Source organism: Hoplias malabaricus, chromosome 8 (assembly GCF_029633855.1).
Source record: "Hoplias malabaricus isolate fHopMal1 chromosome 8, fHopMal1.hap1, whole genome shotgun sequence".
In the NCBI taxonomy this organism is placed as follows: domain Eukaryota; kingdom Metazoa; phylum Chordata; class Actinopteri; order Characiformes; family Erythrinidae; genus Hoplias; species Hoplias malabaricus.
This window is the reverse complement of record NC_089807.1, coordinates 43,963,676-43,981,651: the sequence shown is the minus strand read 5'-3', so window position 1 is coordinate 43,981,651 and position 17,976 is coordinate 43,963,676. Positions and strand designations below refer to the sequence as shown.

At 41.7% G+C, this 17,976-nt stretch overlaps 1 long non-coding RNA gene across 2 annotated transcripts; it reads right to left on the bottom strand.

Moving 5' to 3' along the window:
• Positions 1 to 3,725: 3,725 nt before the first annotated feature.
• On the bottom strand, positions 3,726 to 14,664 carry LOC136706095 (uncharacterized). 2 transcript variants are annotated; one of them, XR_010804110.1, is made up of 5 exons: positions 14,078 to 14,664; positions 13,605 to 13,706; positions 12,605 to 12,706; positions 10,470 to 10,571; positions 3,726 to 4,449 (listed from the first exon to the last, which is right to left on the bottom strand). It is a non-coding gene; the product is annotated as an uncharacterized lncRNA (long non-coding RNA). The 2 variants fall into 2 exon arrangements; XR_010804111.1 differs by lacking the exon at positions 3,726 to 4,449 and adding an exon at positions 8,403 to 8,475.
• Positions 14,665 to 17,976: the final 3,312 nt, after the last annotated feature.

The window sequence follows — 17,976 nt, the reverse complement described above, 5'->3', positions numbered from 1 at the left end:
ACTGGCGGAATTAGCCTGTCCTGTTAGCGGCAGAATTAGCCTGTCCTGTTACTGGCGGAATTAGCCTGTCCTGTTATCGGCGGAATTAGCCTGTCCTGTTACTGGCGGAATTACCCTATCCTGTTACCAGTGGAATTAGCCTGTCCTGTTAGCGGCGGAATTAGCCTGTCCTGTTACTGGCGGAATTAGCCTGTCCTGTTATCGGCGGAATTAGCCTGTCCTGTTACTGGCGGAATTACCCTATCCTGTTACCAGTGGAATTAGCCTGTCCTGTTAGCGGCGGAATTAGCCTGTCCTGTTACTGGCGGAATTAGCCTGTCCTGTTACTGGCGGAATTAGCCTGTCCTGTTACTGGCGGAATTAGCCTGTCCTGTTACTGGCGGAATTAGCCTGTCCTGTTATCGGCGGAATTAGCCTGTCCTGTTACTGGCGGAATTAGCCTGTCCTGTTACTGGCGGACTTAGCCTGTCCTGTTACTGGCGGAATTAGCCTGTCCTGTTATCGGCGGAATTAGCCTGTCCTGTTACTGGCGGAATTAGCCTGTCCTGTTATCGGCGGAATTACCCTATCCTGTTACCAGTGGAATTAGCCTGTCCTGTTAGCGGCGGAATTAGCCTGTCCTGTTACTGGCGGAATTAGCCTGTCCTGTTACTGGCGGAATTAGACTGTCCTGTTACTGGCGGAATTACCCTATCCTGTTACTGGCGGAATTACCCTATCCTGTTACCAGTGGAATTAGCCTGTCCTGTTAGCGGCGGAATTAGCCTGTCCTGTTACTGGCGGAATTAGCCTGTCCTGTTACTGGCGGAATTAGCCTGTCCTGTTACTGGCGGAATTAGCCTGTCCTGTTACTGGCGGAATTAGCCTGTCCTGTTACTGGCGGAATTACCCTATCCTGTTACCAGTGGAATTAGCCTGTCCTGTTATCGGCGGAATTAGCCTGTCCTGTTATCGGCGGAATTAGCCTGTCCTGTTACTGGCGGAATTAGCCTGTCCTGTTATCGGCGGAATTAGCCTGTCCTGTTACCGACGGAATTAGCCTGTCCTGTTACCGACGGAATTAGCCTGTCCTGTTAGCGGCGGAATTAGCCTGTCCTGTTACCGACGGAATTACCCTGTCCTGTTATCGGCGGAATTAGCCTGTCCTGTTACTGGCGGAATTAGCCTGTCCTGTTATCGGCGGAATTAGCCTGTCCTGTTACCGAAGGAATTAGCCTGTCCTGTTACCGACGGAATTAGCCTGTCCTGTTACAGACGGAATTAGCCTGTCACCGACGGAATTAGCCTGTCCTGTTACCGGCGAAATTAGCCTGTCCTGTTACTGGCAGAATTAGCCTGTCCTGTTACCGAAGGAATTAGCCTGTCCTGTTACCGGCGGAATTAGACTGTCCTGTTAGCTGGAGCGGGGCTCGAACCCACAACCTCCAGGTCCCTGGAGCTGTGACAGAGACACTCATGAATCAGTTTTAATATTTGGAACAGGGTATGGTTGAAAACCCCAGTTGTGTCTTACCTGTAACATCTAGCATGTACTAAGCTGGGACACATACTGAATGTGTGCTCTTTATGTGTGCTACAGCTCAGCGGTTTGTCTCTCCAGTGCTGTCTCAGTTTTCTGTTTTCTGTCTCTTTTTTAATGGGATAGAAAGCGATTGGTAACAATTTAAATTGAGAACCAAGGTATTTTGACGGAATAATTCCTGCACTGATTTTAGAAGCATCTAGTTCTAAGACAAAGGATGGATCAGAGGGTTTCCGTATGATAACTGCTGTAAATCTCTCCTTATAATAACTGCTTTTTGAGACGCTTGGTTAGGACAAGGCACTTGGACTTTTGTAAATAAGGTGAGTTACTTAAAGTATCATCAACATAAGTTATGATGAACTGGTAAAGCTCTCTGAGGATGTCATTTATGAACGCCTGGAAGACAGTGGGGGCATTGCTTAAACTGAACGGCATGACCAAGCTCTGACCCCAGGTCCAGGTAGTGCCCTCTGATGGTGATGAGTGCTGTTTTCCATTTTCCGTCCTCTCTGATCCGAGTAAAATTATTGGCACTATGCAAGTATAAGTAAATATAAAGGGTGGTGCCCCTCAGCTGTTCAGTGGCAGCAGGTTCTAAGGGCAAAGGGTACAGTTAAGCCTTTATAATTTAATTCAAATTCAGTAATTGATTGCCAAGGAGAGGACTCTGTACATTTCACACCCGCATCTAACACAGTCAACACTACCTTCTTCATTTACGTAACGTTCAGCACACGCTAACCCTGAACGAGGCTGAGACTCGAAACTCAACCACGGCAGAGAGCTCAGGACCAGCACTAAATCAACTTCAATTCATTCAGAACCAAATACTCCAGGGTCCAGAGGGAGGAGTGAGACAGAGAGAGTGAGAGCTAGAGGGGGTGAGACAAAGTGAGAGAGAGATAGTGAGAGAGAGAGAGTGAGAAATACAGACGGGGTTTGGAGTGCAGTGTTTTTTTTTTTGCCGTGACGTTGGGTTGAGCTTTACTCTCTCGCTCCATTAATCTAGATAATTACATCCCTCAGGTAGAGAGAGAGAGAGAGACAGAGAGAGAGGAAGAGAAAGGGAGGTAGAGAGAGAGTGAGGGAGAGGTAGAGAGAGAGAGGGAGGTGGAGAGAGGGAAAGAGAGAGAGAGAGACAGAGAGAGGAAGAGAAAGGGATGTAGAGAGACAGAGAGGGAGACAGAGAGAGGGAGGGGGAGAAAGAGAGAGAGGGGGGGGGAGAGAGAGAGGGAGGGGGAGGGGGGGAGAGAGAGGGAGGGGGGAGAGAGAGAGAGGTAGTGAGAGAGAGGGAGAGAGAGAGAATGGGGAATACAAGAGATGACAGAGGAATTGAGACTGAGACAGAGAAGGAGAGCTCTCTCTCTCTCTGTGTGTGTGTGTGTGTGTGTGTGTGCGCGTGCGTGTGGCCAGAGGAGGCATCTCATTACTAGAAGGTCACTGATGGGTCACCTGAGGTCAGACAGTTTGACAGCTATCACCACAACACACACAGACACACACAGCCACACACAGACTCACAGACACAGACACACACACACACACACACACAGACTTACACACAGAGACACAGCCACACACACAGACTCACACACACACACACAGACACAAACAGACTCACACACACACACAGACACACACACACACAGACTCACACAGACAGACTCACACAGACAGACACACACACAGACACAGCCACACACACAGACTCACACACACACACACACATACTTGTTTCTGTGCATTGTGGGGGTCACCTGGAGGAATACTCACATTGTGGGGTCCACCCTTTCCCAAGGTGCTACAGACTTGAAAAAAATCATGCTTTGTCAAAATGCACTTGTGAATCTTAATATCACTTCAAATTACAAATATCTCACCAAAATTGATTCTGACCAGACGACCTCGTGACTTGTGGGGACATTTCAGGTTTGGAGTATATTTGGGGACCAAATATTACACAAATCACCTGTTCTCATTCTTTGTGGGGACCAATTTCATTTTGAGAGAGAACAATGTGTAATCTATAATTAATGCAGAAAAACAACTAATCCAGGCCGATGCATTCGTTTAAAGATTAATTTATTAACCATTAACGTTATTTGAACTAATTTGTTCTTTTATTAAACTCTGAAAAGGATAGGCACAGATGTGTACATACTGTAGAAGCAAAGAAGTTAGCCAAAAACTGAGAGAATAAAACACAATATAAATAAATATTACCTTGAATAACTGATGAGCTTAGCTAGGCTAAAGAAAATTAAAAATCAATATGAACACACACAATATAAACTCAGAATAATTGACATGAGACAGTCCATCTATGATATTAACCAAGAACTCCATTACGAACACTGTACTTACACTCGCTGTCCATTATATTAGTTACTCTTACCATGTAGGAGCACTGCCATGTCTGATCCACTCATACCAGAGCAACACATTAATTGTGCTTGTGCAATGCATGGGACCTACACTACTGGACTGTTTGGTCCCTGGTTGGCTTTTCACTACCACAACCTCACCCCAAGAAATGTATCTGGAATCAAAACAAATCGCGCTAGGTGGGGGTCCTCTAGGGGTACTGCCCATTGAAGAACAGGGTGAAATCTGGTAAACAAAGCATGCAGCACAAGAAATGGACACTATTCTGTAAATGCTGAACTACAAAATGCTCCTACATTGTAAATGGAGCTGATGAAATGAACAGTGAGTATAGACACAAGGTGTTCCTATCAAAACTGCCTGGTCCGAGAGAGCTTTGATCAAGTCTGAAAACAGAAACTTTAAAACAATATAAATCACATCACAACATTGCAGAGACAGGTTTAAGAGCCCACTGTTCAGATGTATACAGTGAACAAACAGCTTTCCAGGAACTTTCCATCAACATGAGCTTCTCCACTCCATGGAATTCACTGGACCTAGGGAACAAAAAAAAAAATATATATATATATCTCAAAGGAAATTTTCCTATGCCTAAATTTTAATAAAAATTTCTCTTTTACCAACATCTTTTTTGGCACAAATTGCATGATTTAATAAGGCTGTTTTTCTTACAACATGCAAAAGAGAAAACAGACCTACATTGGCACTCAAAATGGTATCAAGCCCCAAATTAGGATTATTAGCTATTTTTTTTTTTGCAAAAAGTGATTAAAATAACAATTTAAATAGATAAAATTGTTTTCTCCCAATCCAACAAAAATGCCCAAAATAACTACTGCCTCAGGATTATTAAACACCTTTTAAAACCCTTTGTGACAGGTGTAATTAATACTTAGTAGAGTACCTTTTTACCATTTCTTTATACTTGAGTGAATCCATCTCATTCATAAAACAAGTACGTTCATAAATATCATTCAATTACATGTTTCTTGATGGATTCCTGATATATGATCACACTGCACGATTGTAGCCCCGATTTTCTTGTCAAAGACTGTTTTAGGGGATCACGGGAACAACCCTTAGGTCAGAGGCAAATCAACACTATCTCGATCTCGATATCCAATAAATATCCAGTAGTATGAGACTTGTGACTGACAGTGAGCGAAGAGACAAGCTCCCATCAATGAGAATTTGAGGCATAGGCTGATGAGAAGAAGAACTACACTGTTGTCTGTGTTGTGTCTACTGGTCCTGTTCTGTATGTATTTTAAGATCTTTGTAATTACTGCATTGTACTCTCTGCACTAATGTTCTGGAGTCAAATACGGAGTCAAAAAAGGGTAAAAAATTGAGTTTGTAAAACAATACTCACAAATGTAACAGACTTTGTAACTGTGTTTGAGCAACTACATACACGTTAAAATCCACAAATGTATACGTCAAATTTAAAACAACAACTACAATAATAATAACTTAAATTCACAGATGTGTAAAAAAGATTTGCATTTGTAAATGAAATGTTGTGAATGTGTGAATTAGTAAAATACTTAAAATGTGCAAGAGCAAACCTTTTTTAAAGGTTCCAAATGTGACAGTGGGAGTTTTTGAATGAGATGGAAAAAAACACACATTCGCCTTCTCTGCTGTGTGTGCGAATCTCTTTTTGCAGTTGCGAATTAAAGACCCTGTTTTGACGGCCAATTGATGGACCAATAGGAAAGCTTTAGCTGGACCAATCAGATCGCAAGGTTTGTTTAACCAATCGGATTTGTTGCTGTCAACCATAGCGCTTTTCCACCAAAAGAACTCTGGTTCTTGAACCAGTTCTGTTCCTGATTCTAGGAACATTGGTTCTTTCCAGTGAACCACCGCATTTCCACACATTTTGAGGGGAACCAGGAATACGTCATGAACGGAGACACTATGGCTGAGTTCAGAGGCATCCTGCTGACCTTGTGAACAGCGGAGAAACGTAACCAAGAGCCCAGAGCTTCAAATACAACGTCATCGCCCAGTGGAGCTTGACAGGGTCATTCACATTTCATATAAATAAATAATAGGAAAAAACAGGAACATGCCCCATTTTTATGCGTTTCTGGTGAAGTTAGGCGCAATTGCATGTGCGTTGATCAAAGCCGCGGCTCTTGTTTACGTTTCTCTGCTGTCCGTAGAAACGCGGCGGTTCACCGACCTGAGTTCATTTTGTGGAAAAGCGCTATGGTTGACAGCAACAAATCAATGTTCCAATTGGTTAAACACACCTCACAATCTGCTTGGTCCAGCTAAAGATTTCCTATTGGTCCATCAATTGGCCGTCAAAACAGGGTCTTAAATCCGCATCTGCAAAAAGAGATTCGCACACGCAACAGAGAAGGAGAATGTGTGGATTTTTCCATCTCATTCAAAAATTCCCCCAATCACATTTGGAACTTTATAAAGGTTTGCTCTTGCACATTTTAAACCGTTTGAGAAGTTACTGATTCACACATTCACAACATTTCATTTACAAATGCAAATCTTTTTTGCACATTTGTGAATTTAATTTAATTGCTCAAAAGCAGTTACAAAGTCCATTACATTTGTGAGTATTGTTTTAAAATGAACCAGAGCAAACCTTTATGTTCCAAATGTGACAAAAAATGCACACATTCACCTTCTCTGCTGCTTGTGTAAATCTCTGTTCACAGTTGTGAATTTTTGACCCTGATTGGCCAACTGATGTACCAATAGGAAAGCTTTAGCTGTACCAATCATATAGTGAGGTTTATTTAACCGATCAGAACATTGATTTGTTGCTGTCAATCACAGCGCTATTTCACCAAAAGAACTCTGGCTCCTAAACCGGTTCCATTCCTGATTCTTGGAACCTTGGTTCTTTCCAATGAACTGCTGCGTTTCTACACGTTTAAAGGGGAAACAGGTATACGTCATTAGCGGGGGAGTCGCTGTGCCTGAATACAGCGCCAGCACCAAAGACTGTTAGACTCATTGTTAGAGTCATTGTTTATTCTTTGTTTACCATGAAGTCAGACCCGAGTGAGATATAATACTGTGTAAATGTTGCCGAGTTCAGAGCCGTCCTGCTGAGCTTGTGAACAGCAGAGAAACGTAACCGAGAGCTGTGGCTCTGACCAACACAAATGGAATCGCACACAAACAGCACCAGAAACAAAAAAACAGGGCGTGTTCCTGTTTTATTTATTTTTATTTATTTATTTGAAACGTTGTAAATTACCCTGTCAAGCTCCGCAGTGCAATAACGCTGCATTTGAAACTCAGCTGGGAACAAATTTTTCTAGGTCGCGAACCAGTTTGTGTAGATGGAAACATACTAAACGGTTCCAAATTCACCTTGCGAACTGGAACCGTTCTGGTTCCTTTTTGGTGGAAATGCACTATCAGAGATACAATAGAGTAGGGGTCCCCAATTACTTTTACTCAAGGGCCACATCCAACAAACATCGTAAAGGCAGGGTGTCATTCTCATATTTTTTCATACAGTAATTTACAAGATTTATTATTTCGGTTAATATATTAAGTCTATGTAAATCGGTAGGCCTTACTAACTACAGTTATTTTATTTTACAAACACTTCAATGAGAGGAGTGATAGTGGCAGGTGGAAACGAGATACCTGAATTTTTGTATTTAAATTGTATCAGCAGCAAATTGCAAGAATGCAAACCCCAGCCTTGTGTGTGTAACGAGACCAATGGCCTGATGTGGCAGCAAGTCCAGTTTATATTATTACATTTATTCAAACTAGGAACTATGACTAAACGTTAACTACATCAGTGGCATAGCCACAAATTGATCTTTGGATGGGCCTGTGTAAAATTGTGTGGGCACAATTATTCTTTCTATAATAATAAGCAGTGTGATTTATGAAATTGTAGGCTGCCAACGTTCTGAAACCAAATTTAGGGACACATTTATAGCTTTACTATTTTAAATACTTCACTAATTACAATTTATATAAATAAATCATGGACAGTTAATACAAGTGAGGACCAATGAGAAGCATGTTCTGTGGAGTACCTGCCCCTCCCTCTGGCTAAGGGAGACCTGCAGAGCTTCTGTCTGTTTCAAACTATAAGTTTTTACAGTCTAACCTCAAAACAATATAATAAATGGTGTCCTGTGTTGGTTCAATACCAAACACGGCTTTCAGTGTCCAAATATCGAACAAAGTTTGGGAACTGTACAGAACGTGGGTGGCAGGCACATGCAAGACCAGTAGAGATAGGTGTTATGGGATTTGTGGCCAAGTTTGCTGCATCCATGCATGTGAACTTCGATATCAGGTGCCGAAAACTATGGGCAGCTGTGGAGGAGTTATCAGAACCAGCTGAAAATCTAGTCAGCAGTTGTGGAAAAGAAAAAAAATACTTGGGGAAAATGCATATTACTTAAGAGAAATACACTGTAACGTAAACTGTAGTTCAGAAAATGTTGTCTGTATACTGACCTGTGAGTGTACTGCTATAGTAGGAGTGTCTCCCTAGAAGTGGTCCCTACGATGCTAGACCTGACAGTGTGTGTCACCAATACAAACTGAAAGAGCTGTGTCAGAAAAGAAAATAATAACAAATTCAAACTAGACCCTCAGTGACACCAGTCATGAGGTAACATACACTGTAGTTCAGAAAAGCTGTCTGTATATTGACCTGTGAGTGTGCTGCTGTAGTAGGAGTGTCTTCCTAGAAGTGGTCCCTACGACGCTAGACCTGACAGTGTGTGTCACCAATAAAACCTTAAAGAGCTGTATCAGAAAAGAAAATAATAACAAATTCAAACTAGACCCTCAGTGACACCAGTCATGAGGTAACATACACTGTAGTTCAGAAAAGCTGTCTGTATATTGACCTGTGAGTGTACTGCTGTAGTAGGAGTGTCTTCCTAGAAGTGGTCCCTACGACGTTAGACCTGACAGTGTGTGTCACCAATACAACCTTAAAGCGCTGTGTCAGAAAAGAAAATAATAACAAATTCAAACTAGACCCTCAGTGACATCAGTCATAAGGTAATGTACAGTGTAGTTCAGAAACACTGTCTATATATTGACCTGTGAGTGTACTGCTATAGTAGGAGTGTCTCCCTAGAAGGGGACCCTTCTATGCTAGACCTGACAGTGTGTGTCACCAATACAAACTGAAAGAGCTGTATCAGAAAAGAAAATAATAACAAATTCAAATTAGAACCTCAGTGACATCAGTCATGAGGTAATGTACACTGTAGTTCAGATAAACTGTCTGTATATTGACCTGTGAGTGTACTGCTTTAGTAGGAGTGTCTCCCTAGAAGGGGACCCCACTATGCTAGACCTGACAGTGTGTGTCATTAATATAAGCTTAAAGAGCTGTGTCAGAAAAGAAAATAATAACAAATTCAAACTAGACCCTCAGTGACATCAGTCATGAGGTAATGTACACTGTAATTCAGATAAACTGTCTGTATATTTACATGTGAGTGTACTGCTTTAGTAGGAGTGTCTCCCTAGAAGGGGACCCCACTATGCTAGACCTGACAGTGTGTGTCATTAATATAAGCTTAAAGAGCTGTGTCAGAAAAGAAAATAATAACAAATTCAAACTAGACCCTCAGTGACATCAGTCATGGGGTAATGTACACTGTAGTTCAGATAAACTGTCTGTATATTGACCTGTGAGTGTACTGCTTTAGTAGGTGTTTCTACCTAAACGGGGACCCCACTATGCTAGACCTGACAGTGTGTGTCACTAATATAAGCTTAAAGCGCTGTGTCAGAAAAGAAAATAATAACAAATTCAAACTAGACCCTCAGTGACATCAATCATGGGGTAATGTACACTGTAGTTCAGAAACGCTGTCTGTATATTGACCTGTGAGTGTACTGCTATAGTAGGAGTGTCTCCCTAGAATGGGACCCCTCTATGCTAGACCTGACAGTGTGTGTCATTAATATAAGCTTAAAGAGCTGTGTCAGAAAAGAAAATAATAACAAATTCAAACTAGACCCTCAGTGACATCAGTCATGGGGTAATGTACACTGTAGTTCAGATAAACTGTCTGTATATTGACCTGTGAGTGTACTGCTATAGTAGGAGTGTCTCCCTAGAATGGGACCCCTCTATGCTAGACCTGACAGTGTGTGTCACTAATATAAGCTTAAAGAGCTGTGTCAGAAAAGAAAATAATAACAAATTCAAACTAGACACTCAGTGACATCAGTCATGAGGTAATGTACAGTGTAGTTCAGAAACGCTGTCTGTATATTGACCTGTGAGTGTACTGCTTTAGTAGGTGTTTCTCCCTAAACGGGGACCCCACTATGCTAGACCTGACAGTGTGTGTGTGTGCACATTTGACCAAAACCTTTTCAATAGTTCCGTCCTGAGAGGGTCCCCACAATGTAAGGCCTGAGAGTGTGTGTAACCAGTACCATCCCTAAGGCCTCACCCAAAAGCAATGAACTATCACAATTTTGTACCAGAGAAATTAACTTCAACTGACCACAGTGACCTGCCTCACTAAAACCTATTTCAGTGACTATATGGACATGAAACCTTTTTAAATACCTCCAAGTCAGAGGACGGCGCTCCAGCGCTGAGCACAGGACCGGAAGCTCAGTGGGTTTGTTCTACCATGTCCATCGTGTCAGCGGTGTCCTCTCATGCCTTCTACAGAGATTTCAAACAACAGTAAAACATTTCGGTGAACACCACACACAAATACATTAGTATTTAAAGTGCAATACATTTTACAACATGTTTAATCTCTCATCAGTTAAACAATTGCTGAGTCAAATTGACTTGACATGGATACACCATGGTATTAAAAAACATAAGACACATTTGTCCTGACACAAGTAACAATTTCAGATTATACCACCAATACAACCGCCAATACAACCTGAAAGAGCTGAATCAGAAAAGTAAATAACCAATTTAAACTAGACCCTCAGTGACATCAGTCATAAGGTAACGTACACTGTAGTTCAGAAACGCTGTCTGTATATTGACCTGTGAGTGTACTGCTATAGTAGGAGTGTCTCCCTAGAAGGGGACCCCTCTATGCTAGACCTGACAGTGTGTGTCACTAATATAAGCTTAAAGAGATGTGTCAGAAAAGAAAATAATAACAAATTCAAACTAGACCCTCAGTGACATCAGTCATGAGGTAACGTACACTGTAGTTCGGAAAAGCTGTCTGTATATTGAGATGTGAGTGTACTGCTATAGTAGGAGTTTCTCCCTAGAAAGGGACCCCTCTATGCCAGACCTGACAGTGTGTGTCATTAATATAAGCTTAAAGAGCTGTGTCAGAAAAGAAAATAATAACAAATTCAAACTAGACCCTCAGTGACATCAGTCATGAGGTAATGTACACTGTAGTTCAGATAAACTGTCTGTATATTGACCTGTGAGTGTACTGCTTTAGTAGATGTGTCTCCCTAAACGGGGACCCCACTAGGCTAGACCTGACAGTGTGTGTCACTAATATAAGCTTAAAGCGCTGTGTCAGAAAAGAAAATAATAACAAATTCAAACTAAACACTCAGTGACATCAGTCATGTGGTAATGTACAGTGTAGTTCAGAAACGCTGTCTGTATATTGACCTGTGAGTGTACTGCTATAGTAGGAGTGTCTCCCTAGAAGGGGACCCCGCTATGCAAGACCTGACAGTGTGTGTCACTAATATAAGCTTAAAGCGCTGTGTCAGAAAAGAAAATAATAACAAATTCAAACTAGACCCTCAGTGACATCAGTCATGAGCTAATGTACAGTGTAGTTCAGAAACGCTGTCTGTATATTGACCTGTGAGTGTACTGCTATAGTAGGAGTGTCTCCCTAGAAGGGGACCCCTATATGCTAGACCTGACAGTGTGTGTCACTAATATAAGCTTAAAGAGATGTGTCAGAAAAGAAAATAATAACAAATTCAAACTAGACCCTCAGTGACATCAATCATGAGGTAATGTACACTGTAGTTCAGAAACGCTGTCTGTATATTGACCTGTGAGTGTACTGCTATAGTAGGAGTGTCTCCCTAGAATGGGACCCCTCTATGCTAGACCTGACAGTGTGTGTCATTAATATAAGCTTAAAGAGCTGTGTCAGAAAAGAAAATAATAACAAATTCAAACTAGACCCTCAGTGACATCAGTCATGGGGTAATGTACACTGTAGTTCAGATAAACTGTCTGTATATTGACCTGTGAGTGTACTGCTATAGTAGGAGTGTCTCCCTAGAATGGGACCCCTCTATGCTAGACCTGACAGTGTGTGTCACTAATATAAGCTTAAAGAGCTGTGTCAGAAAAGAAAATAATAACAAATTCAAACTAGACACTCAGTGACATCAGTCATGAGGTAATGTACAGTGTAGTTCAGAAACGCTGTCTGTATATTGACCTGTGAGTGTACTGCTTTAGTAGGTGTTTCTCCCTAAACGGGGACCCCACTATGCTAGACCTGACAGTGTGTGTGTGTGCACATTTGACCAAAACCTTTTCAATAGTTCCGTCCTGAGAGGGTCCCCACAATGTAAGGCCTGAGAGTGTGTGTAACCAGTACCATCCCTAAGGCCTCACCCAAAAGCAATGAACTATCACAATTTTGTACCAGAGAAATTAACTTCAACTGACCACAGTGACCTGCCTCACTAAAACCTATTTCAGTGACTATATGGACATGAAACCTTTTTAAATACCTCCAAGTCAGAGGACGGCGCTCCAGCGCTGAGCACAGGACCGGAAGCTCAGTGGGTTTGTTCTACCATGTCCATCGTGTCAGCGGTGTCCTCTCATGCCTTCTACAGAGATTTCAAACAACAGTAAAACATTTCGGTGAACACCACACACAAATACATTAGTATTTAAAGTGCAATACATTTTACAACATGTTTAATCTCTCATCAGTTAAACAATTGCTGAGTCAAATTGACTTGACATGGATACACCATGGTATTAAAAAACGTAAGACACATTTGTCCTGACACAAGTAACAATTTCAGATTATACCACCAATACAACCGCCAATACAACCTGAAAGAGCTGAATCAGAAAAGTAAATAACCAATTTAAACTAGACCCTCAGTGACATCAGTCATAAGGTAACGTACACTGTAGTTCAGAAACGCTGTCTGTATATTGACCTGTGAGTGTACTGCTATAGTAGGAGTGTCTCCCTAGAAGGGGACCCCTCTATGCTAGACCTGACAGTGTGTGTCACTAATATAAGCTTAAAGAGATGTGTCAGAAAAGAAAATAATAACAAATTCAAACTAGACCCTCAGTGACATCAGTCATGGGGTAATGTACACTGTAGTTCAGATAAACTGTCTGTATATTGACCTGTGAGTGTACTGCTTTAGTAGGTGTGTCTCCCTAAACGGGGACCCCACTATGCTAGACCTGACAGTGTGTGTCACTAATATAAGCTTAAAGAGCTGTGTCAGAAAAGAAAATGCAAGACCTGACAGTGTGTGTGTGCACATTTGACCAAAACCTTTTCAATAGTTCCGTCCTGAGAGGGTCCCCACAACGTACGACCTGAGAGTATGTGTAACCAGTACCATCCCTAAGGCCTCACCCAAAAGCAATGAACTATCACAATTTTGTACCAGAGAAATTAACTTCAACTGACCACAGTGACCTGCCTCACTAAAACCTATTTCAGTGACTATATGTATATGAAACCTTTTTAAATACCTCCAAGTCAGAGGACGGAGCTCCAGCGCTGAGCACAGGACCGGAAGCTCAGGGGGTTTGTTCTACCATGTCCATCATGTCAGCGGTGTCCTCTCATGCCTTCTACAGAGATTTCAAACAACAGTAAAACAGCCTACAGTTAATGAAATATCACAATTTAATATTAAACATTTGGTAACCACAAATGAGACTATCAGTGTAATTTAATGAATACACAATCTTTTATTTTAATCTACATATTATGCATAACCTAGCTTCAGTTCAAAAATTGAAAAGTTTTAAAAACACATTAGCATTTAGCAGAAAATAAAAATAAAAAGCTGAATTTTACAAGTACTCCTTATATTACAAATAGCTACTCTACAACTGCTTAAAGGCTGCTAATTTAAAACATTAAGTGAACTATACAGGCAAAAAAAAAAAAAAACACAATGCACAATTTAATCTTGAAGAAAAGATTATACTAGATTTACCTTTATATGAGTTTAGAGATACCTTCCAATACATTGGTGTTGATAGTGGCACTGATGACATTCTGTGCTGCTTCATCAAGTGCTTTCACTCTCCTCCGTCTCAATTGTACTGTCCTCCTGGAACTCACAATATGCGTAAATGTAGGCAGACAAATCATAACCTAGCCACTGAAATACATTGCATTGTAATGCTGGTCCCAAGCGTGTATACATAGGGAGGGTTGTGTCAGAAAGTTTATCTTTTGTATAAAATATGTCAAATTAACAATGCAGATCACTAACAAGAGTTCCATATCGGATCAGAGGAGGCCCGGGTTAACAACGTCCACCATTGGGATTGTTTCCTGCCAGTGTACCAGTGGAAATTGGGATACTGTTGGTCACAGGAGGAGAAGGAGAGGGGGAACAAGAGTTGAGAGACAAAATAAAGAAGAGGGTGAGGAAGGTGGAGGTGAGAGTGGAAACACTGAACGTTAGCACTATGACTGGTAAAAGGAGAGAGGTAGATGATATGGTGGTAGAATTTGCCCCAAAAAATGCAAACGGCAGTAGTATATACTTATTTTCAGAAGAAGGAAGAGCATAGGGTGACATTTAAGAGTGGAGGAAGGTCTACACATGTGGACTATGTTTTATGCAGGTGAAGCAACCTGAAGGAATTTAGTGACTGTAAGGTGGTGGCAGGGGTAAAGTATAGCAAGGCAGCATCAGACGGTGGTGGTAGGTAGGATGTATTTGGAGGTGAAGAAAAGGAAGTGGGTGAGGGCTAAATCACAGATCAGATGGTGGATGTTAAAGTAAGAACAGTACGGTGTGTGATTCAGGGAGGAGGTGAGGCAGATGCTAGGTGCGGTGGACGAGGTGATGGACAGATGGGCAGAGACTGTAAAAGCAGTGAGGGAATCGGCTACAGGTACTGTGTTTGTTGTATGGACAGAGGAAGGAAGGGAGGAGACTTTGTGCTGGAATGAGGAGATCATGCAGGAAATCTTAAGAAGGAAGTGGTCGATAAAATAGAATTGGAATCTCAAGAGAGATGTCTAAAGAAATACAAAAAAATACAGCATCAAGCAAACGGAGAAGTGACAAAGGCTAGGGAAAATGCACATGAAAAGTTGTATGAGAATATGGATAGTGAGGTTAGAATAAAAGACATGTATGGACTGGCGAGATGAGAGAGGAACAGGATGTGAGGATGTTAGGATGATAATGAATGTAGAAGGTATTGTGCAGACTAATGAAGAGATGATATTTGAAGGTGGAAGGAGTACTTTGAGGAACTGATGAATGTTTGTGAGGAGAATAGGGAGCATGTTAAGGTTAGTCTGGAGCTATGGAGGAACACAGTAATTCATTCACTCACTTACTGTAAGTACACATCTAAATGTGAATAAACAGTTCTCGTATTCTGAGCTCAGATGCAGATCAGTCGAGGGGTCAGTGCATTACTCTCCTTTTTCTCCTCCCAGATCTTTCCCTTTTCCTCTTTCCACCTGCCCAGGATCGGCTTCTGCTGTCTCCCTCTCCACAATCTCTCTCTCCCTAAAAGTAAACAAATACAAACAAACCAAATGTTACAAGCAAGTCAGGCTTATAGTACACACCAAATGCTCACTGATTTTCAAATGAAGGAGTTGCAAATATAATCATAGGCTACACTGTCAAACACAATGTTTTAGATTTGCAGATTTTTAACATCAAAGCAATTTTACGTGATTTAAACTAATTACAAAAACCCACATATTGGCACTTTCTCAAGTGAATGCACTGAAAATACAGTTTTAATAAAACTCTGATTATATGATTCTAATAAAATATCACGTTTACTCTCAATATTAAACATTTACAAATGAAGCGTCGCCTTAAACACTTGCCTCTAACTGGCCTCTATAATGTAAACAGCTGAAGTAACTCTCTCTGTCTCCAACACGCATTCATGGAAACAGAGTCCTTTAAAAACTTAATTTTACAAAACCAGCCGAATATTCTCTCTATATCCAGTATAACGTTAGTTAAAGCACGAAAGCTGTTGTTAACGTCACATTTAAGAGCCTCTTTCTCTCTGCACTACTCTCGCACGGAAATATAGCCCTTTAAAACATTTAAAACAGCTTAATAACTCCCATTCTCTCTATATACACACATAAATACGACTAAAATAAGCGTCACATTACCGAGTAAAGCCATATATTTAAGCCGTTGTTTATTACCTTTCAGCTCGTCCTGTGCACGACCCCGCAGACTCTTTGTGGAACAGAGGGATTATGGGAAGTGTAGTTCCTTTGTAGTTCCGAGTTGCTTTTCCTTCATTCAATGTAGAACGGTGAAAACTACAAACCGCCATTTTATATTCGCTTCCATTACACAGAGCCATTATCTTCAACCAAATGTTCGGCTGAGCTCTTTTAATACATAAAGAGTGGACTATATTTACACGTATATGAATTTTACTCTTGAACGTGTCACCATTAAAGACTTTATAACGCTGATGTTTGAACTAAAAGTTTTAATTTAAACAATTTAATTTGCCTCCTCACTAACTTACAATATACTACACCAGGATTAATATTTTGTAACTAAATGTATGTCCATGTACATTTCTTGTTAAGATTATTTTCTATGTTTAAAAGACTAACTAGTTGTGTACGGTGTTTTATTTGTGTTTACCTTGGAGAAGGAGCCAATAATGCAGTGTTTAAAGGACCCTAGTTCATTTAATATGAGTTACTATCAGTGTTGCGTAGACGCAGTAGTGAAGTGTGTACGGACCCCCACGATCTGTGTGTTCATGCAATACCACCGAGTGCCACCGGGGGCGTGGTGAGCAGAGTCACACACAGATGAGACACACGGCTGTCAGGTTTGTGTGAAGCATGGGGGCCAAAAAAAAAACTGCACCACCCATATCAGCATGGCCTCCTGAGTCAGCTGACCCATTTTGGCTGAAAACATTGTGGGGACCAGCAAACCGGTCCCCACCATGTTTTTGGTCCCCACACCGTGAGTGTGCTAACAGGTTGCGGACCCCACCATGTAATATAAACAAACACAGCCACACACACAGACTCACACACACACACACAGCCACACACACAGACTCACACACACGCAGAGACACACACTGACACAGACACATACAAACAGACAGACAGACACACACACAGCCACACACAGACTCACAGACACAGACACACACACAGACTCACACACACACACACACACACACACACACAGAGACACAGCCACACACACAGACTCACACACACACACACAGCCACACACAGACTCACACAGACACACACACAGACTCACACACAGACACAGCCACACACACAGACACACACACAGACACAGCCACACACACAGACTCACACAGACACACACACAGACTCACACACAGACTCACACACAGACACAGCCACACACAGACACACACACAGACACAGCCACACACACAGACTCACACACACACACACAGACTCACACACACGCAGAGACACACACTGACACAGACACATACAAACAGACAGAGAGATAGACACACTGACAGACAGACACACACACACACACACACACACGATTCTGGTGGGTCTGGGTTGGTTCTTGCTGGGTCTGACCAGGTCAAACCAGACACTTGTCACAGCTCCCTACCGTTCCTTTAAAACCCCCTCCTCACAATGGAGACAGGTGTGTGTGTAGGTGTATAGGTGTGTGTGTGTGTGTGTAGGTGTGTGTCTGTATGTGTGTGTATAGGTGTATAAGAGTGTGTGTCTGTATGTGTGTATACGTGTGTGTGTGTGTGTGTGTGTATGTGTATGTATGTGTGTCTGTGTGTGTATATGTGTGTGTGTGTGTGTGTAGGTGCATAAGTGTGTGTGTGTGTGTGTGTGTAGGTGCAT